The following is a 6,377-nucleotide window of genomic DNA, read 5'->3' as shown; positions in this document are numbered from 1 at the left end:
TCATAATTCATGTAACAACTACACCGAGGTAAATTACTGATGTGTTTACTTAGGGATGGGATGGTGAAATCCAGTTACTCGAGTACAATGAAAATTCCTCAGGCTAAATTACTTGATAGTTGACAATTTACAGATTGTAGTTGGTTTTCTCATTGTCATACCTGAAAAACACACACACACACACACACACACACACACACAGACAATTAATTGATGTGGCTGTGACACCAGAGTCATAAATACACTCCTGGAAATGGAAAAAAAGAACACATTGACACCGGTGTGTCATACCCACCATACTTGCTCCGGACACTGCGAGAGGGCTGTACAAGCAATGATCACACGCACGGCACAGCGGACACACCAGGAACCGCGGTGTTGGCCGTCGAATAGCGCTAGCTGCGCAGCATTTGTGCACCGCCGCCGTCAGTGTCAGCCAGTTTGCCATGGCATACAGAGCTCCATCGCAGTCTTTAACACTGGTAGCATGCCGCGACAGCGTGGACGTGAACCGTATGTGCAGTTGACGGACTTTGAGCGAGCGTGTATAGTGGGCATGCGGGAGGCTGGGTGGACATACCGCCGAATTGCTCAACACGTGGGGCGTGAGGTCTCCACAGTACATCGATGTTGTCGCCAGTGGTCGGCGGAAGGTGCACGTCCCCGTCGACATGGGATCGGACCGCAGCGACGCGCAGATGCACGCCAAGACCGTAGGATCCTACGCAGTGCCGTAGGGGACCGCACCGCCACTTCCCAGCAAATTAGGGACACTGTTGCTCCTGGGGTATTGGCGAGGACCATTCGCAACCGTCTCCATGAAGCTGGGCTACGGTCCCGCACACCGTTAGGTCGTCTTCCGCTCACGCCCCAACATCGTACAGCCCGCCTCCAGTGGTGTCGCGACAGGCGTGAATGGAGGGACGAATGGAGACGTGTCGTCTTCAACGATGAGAGTCGCTTCTGCCTTGGTGCCAATGATGGTCGTATGCGTGTTTGGCACCGTGCAGGTGAGCGCCACAATCAGGACTGCATACGACCGAGGCACACAGGGCCAACACCCGGCATCATGGTGTGGGGAGCGATCTCCTACACTGGCCGTACACCTCTGGTGATCGTCAAGGGGACACTGAATAGTGCACGGTACATCCAAACCGTCATCGAACCCATCGTTCTACCGTTCCTAGACCGGCAAGGGAACTTGCTGTTCCAACAGGACAATGCACGTCCGCATGTATCCCGTGCCACCCAGCGTGCTCTAGAAGGTGTAAGTCAACTACCCTGGCCAGCAAGATCTCCGGATCTGTCCCCCATTGAGCATGTTTGGGACTGGATGAAGCGTCGTCTCATGCGGTCTGCACATCCAGCACGAACGCTGGTCCAACTGAGGCGCCAGGTGGAAATGGCATGGCAAGCCGTTCCACAGGACTACATCCAACATCTCTACGATCATCTCCATGGGAGAATAGCAGCCTGCATTGCTGCGAAAGGTGGATATACACTGTACTAGTGCCGACATTGTGCATGCTCTGTTGCCTGTGTCTATGTGCCTGTGGTTCTGTCAGTGTGATCATGTGATGTATCTGACCCCAGGAATGTGTCAATAAAGTTTCCCCTTCGTGGGACAATGAATTCACGGTGTTCTTATTTCAATTTCCAGGAGTGTACAAGTGACTTTTGCAAGTAAAGCACAATGGTTAGCATAGGAACCTGATGGGCATAAGGTCAAACATTCTCATTTCCTCAATTGCAGTAATTTTTTTTAATTTTCTAAATCTAACCAAAATAATTTGTGGTATCAATAGGTCATACCGACCATGATCAACACCATCTCTGGACTCTCATTGCTCTGCTGAGCCTCCATGTTAGTGTTTAGTTCTGTTTTGTATCGCAAGCTGTGTACACATATATGACTTAGTGCAAACTATATCTCTATGTGGAATTTAACGGGATAGTTATTACATTCAACCGATAATCATATCCTGTTCCCATACTGGTGACCCTGTAGTTTCTACATCTTCTGTGACGGGTGGTGTAAATCAACAGGTTATGCGCACGACACCATGGCTACCTCACCCAATGCTTTGTTCGAAGATTTGGAAGCACAACAACAATCGCCGGACATCTTGATTCCTTCACCAATGACCAGTTCTACATTAACTCATAGTGATTCGCGATCTCCAGCCACGTTAACTTCAAACTCTGTCACTTTACAAAGGTCGAGTGCTACGCCGCTAACACAAACAATGGACTTGGGTTTCGTGTTGCTGGACTGTGCTCTCCAACATGTTAGTGTGAAGTGAATAATATTCAGAAATGTGTACCTATAGCAATCAATTGTATAATGATCAAATTGATCTTAATTGGAGCACATACTTTGACTCTTAACGGACCGCAACAACAGTTACTGTCGTGCCATGTGCAGCACCGCCATTATTGCAAAATGCACCCGGCCACTATGAACTGCGACCTGTTCCGGTTTTGCCTCACTGGCAAACTAATCAAGAACATTTTAGTGCACACAATTCTCCATGCTCACTTAAGAAGAACTTCAACTTTGGTCATACGAGTTACCGACCCCCCCCCCCCCTCCCCCTTGCAGGGAGTCACGGTTTCGGTCACTCAGCTGCTCACCTCTCCCTGTGTCTGCCGTGCTGACCTTCCACTTTATGTCCAGGGTGAGTCAATTCAATTCAGTACCTTAATCTCTGGTCCAGTTTATGGGACCCCCGCACGTATTGCACAACCACTCATTCCCACAGTACCGACCATGCCAGCTGCATCATGTTTTCAGACAATGCAACCCGCCATTGCTAAGGACATGCTTGCCAGTAACACACCTATGCCTACTGTGCTGGTCTGCTATATGGCCTCTCCTACCACAGACCAGCCGGTTTGCCAAGGGACACCGATGCCACCTTCGTCCCCTCCTCCTGGTCGCCTGCCTAAGCTGCCTCCTTTATGTGAGGACAACCCTGTATCATGGTTTGCGCTTGTTGAGCATCTTTTCGAGTTGCATCATGTGTCCGATGACAACTCTAAATTCCTGTGACTCCACACGCACCTCCATGATCATCCAGACTTTATTTGCGATCTACTCCTGCCTCCACTGAAGTATGAGTTCACAAAGAAAATGATCATGGACGACTCACCTTCTCACCACAAGAACTAATCATCAATATCTTGTATGAGAAACGCCTGGGGGACCGAACTCCATCACAACTCTGGCACCGCCTTCGGTTGCTCGTGAGTGAGCATACAATGCCAGACATCACTCAGCGGGGAAGTATGGTCCGCAAAATTGCCTACTGACCCACAGATCCACCTGCTACCGCACTCCTTCAAGTCAATCGGCTCTCGTCTCCACATTGCAGACCAGCTGTATGCATTGCTATGACAATGAGCTCATCACTCACCGTTGGCCGCCAAAACTGCTTCTGTTTACTGGCCGTCTGCTGGCAGAGGCAGAGCTCGCTCCACATCCGCACTTTCTACACTGCCTGGCAGTATCCACTTGCTCTCTCCACTGTCTGAACATTCCAGGATCACCCACACACCATACATGCCAGTATACACACCAGAACAATTCGACAAGAACAAGCCTCCTCCGCTGCCGCAGTCACCACCACCACCACCACCATCAGTCCAGCGAAGCACTTGTTTATACGTGACTGACATTTTGTCACCGCTCATTTTCCATTTTCCTAGTCGACACTGGTGCTAACGTGTCTATCATACCTACATCGATGGCTCCCCCCCCCCATCTGTCAATGCTTCAACGTTACAAACCTCAGGCTCTGTCAAAGTTATGGTGTACCTATCTCCTTCTCTGTGTTTTCCGTGGACTGCCGACCTTTATGAACCAATTCTCGGTATGGATTTTTTGTCCCATTACAAACTCTCTCCAAACATGGTTCAGGGCTCGGTGCTACACCATCCCATGGAGGCAGAGTGGGAGTGACTGGTGGCACGTCCACCTCATAGTTGGTTAACCAGCAGGGGCGGATGATGTGTTGACCAACCAAAGAGCAGGCGTGTGGAACGGACTGGGGCGTGGTGCAGGCGTGTCTGCCCCCATATGCAGATCAAGCTGTCTGACGAGATGAGCATGCATATTTCTGACAGGTTGCACTCGCCGGGGAGGGACAAGCTATGCATCACACTGACATTTAACTGCTTGTTGGATGGCGAGCCCGCAGTGTGTGTTAGTAGCACGACCAAACAGTCATCGAAGGTGACGATCGACACATCGTCCACGTGGTGTGGTGGCACACTGCAGCAGAGGTTGAATGTAGGAGAGCGAGTCTCCATATACGGTGAAGTGGCGGCGAAACCCGCACATGGGGTGAATGGCGACGTGCCTGGAAAGCCTGTGAATGGTGATGATGAATCATGGGTTGGAGAAAACAGCATCGTGGGATGAGAGAAAGCATTTTCAGGTTCCGCAGCGGAAGAGAGGGTCCGACAGATGGCAGAGGGTGCGTCAGAGTCCATGAAAGCAGGTTTGAGCCTGTGCAATGAAACAGTTTGAGGACAATCTTTAACCATATGTCGAACATTGTCTTTCCCTGCCAGAGTACTTTAAAGGGGCCAAGGTAGGGTGATTGCAGGGAATGTCTAATGGAATCATCTCTGAGCATAATATGGGAGCAAGTGTTGAGTGCAGTTGGCACATTTTAATTGTCCAGTGGGGAATAGCTGATACGTGGGTGTAGCCATGCATGTTTGAAGTGAGTGCACATATGAGTAATGAATTTGGGGAGGGGGGAAAAAATCCTTGGATGCTTGAGGCAGGATAAGTTCCCCTGTACGACTGGGTTCTCCCCAAAAACGAATTCGGAGATGGTTCCATGTAAGTCTGGTTTAAAAGTCAAACGGAGACCGAATAACACCCATGGAAGTGCCTCAGACCAGAGGCAGTCATGGCATGTGAGGGCAGTTTTGAGGGTGCAGTGTCACTCTTTAGCTAACCAGTTGCTTTGCAGGTGTTAGACAGTTGTATGAATTTTTTTAATGCCGCACATGTTACATAAAATGGTGAACAGGGAAGACTCAAACTGCCGACCTTGGTCGGTGGTGGTGGTCGAGCAACCAAACCTGGCATTCCATGAGGAGACAAAACTCTTGGCCACAGCTTCAACAGTGATCTTGAATAAAGGAACAGCTTCCACCTAGCGAGACATGTGGTTGACTGTGGAAGGAATATATCTGTGGCCCTCTGACAGTGGTAGTGGACCGATAAGGTCGATATGTACATGACGAAATCTTCTTTGCGGAATTTAGAACTTGCCTAGTGGAGTGGAAGTATGACAGCCGATATTATTGAGTTGACAGGAGATGCATCTGCGTGCTCAGGTCTGACAGACCCGTTTAATATTTTTCCAAATGAAACACTTGGATACAAGCCGTGTGGTGGCACAGACACCAGCGTGAGCGAGATTTATGCTAGGCGTCGAAGGCTTGCCGGTGCAATGTGGGCGAGAGCAATGGCCACAGGATGCTGGTAGAAGAATCACACCACACCTCGTCCAAAATGCCAGGGAACTTGTTTTTGGTAAACACAAGAGATGAAACTTCCTGGCAAATAAAAACTGTGTGCCGGACCAAGACACGGACTCGGGACCTTTGCCTTTCGCGGGCAACTGCTATACCAACTGAGCTACCCAAGCATGACTCACGACCCATCCTCACAGCTTTAATTCTGCCAGTACCTCGTCTCCTACCTTCCAAACTACACAGAAGCTCACCTGCAAACCTTGAAGAAGTAGCACTCCTGGAAGACAGGATACTGTAGCCACAGCCTGGGGGATGTTTCTCATTCTCAACACAAGAGATGTTTGAGGATCTGTGAGGAGAGCTTGAGATTCCTCGTCAGAGGCATGGAGAGCAGCCAGGTTGGATAAGTTGATAATGTGTGAGACAGTATTGATCCGCAAGAAGAAAATCAGCGGGGATGTTCTCTATGCCTCTGATGTAGCGAATGTCCGTTGGTGAATTGAGAGACTAAATCAAAGTGGCAGAAACGCTGAGAGGGTGGCTCCTTGGGAGAGTTGCAGAAAGCGTCTGCTAGTGGTTTGTGATCAGTAAGGATGAAGAAAGAACAGCCCTCGATATCGGGGTGAAAGTGTTTTGACGGCTTCATAGACCTTGGCATTTGTCCTTGTTGACCTCGACGCCGTTGGAGTTCAAGGTCTGGAGGATCTTGGATAAATGATTGTTGTGTTCCTCAGCCAAGTTGCTGAAAATGAGCATGTCATGCAGATAAGCAAAGCAAACTCGAACTGAGCCGATGAAACATTGCCATATTTGTGCTGTGTTGATAGGTTGTATCGACTGCGAATAACACCATCTTTGGACTCTGGTTGCTCTGCCGAGCC

Source organism: Schistocerca gregaria, chromosome 3 (genome assembly GCF_023897955.1).
Source record: "Schistocerca gregaria isolate iqSchGreg1 chromosome 3, iqSchGreg1.2, whole genome shotgun sequence".
Taxonomy (NCBI): domain Eukaryota; kingdom Metazoa; phylum Arthropoda; class Insecta; order Orthoptera; family Acrididae; genus Schistocerca; species Schistocerca gregaria.
This window is presented reverse-complemented; position numbering follows the sequence as displayed.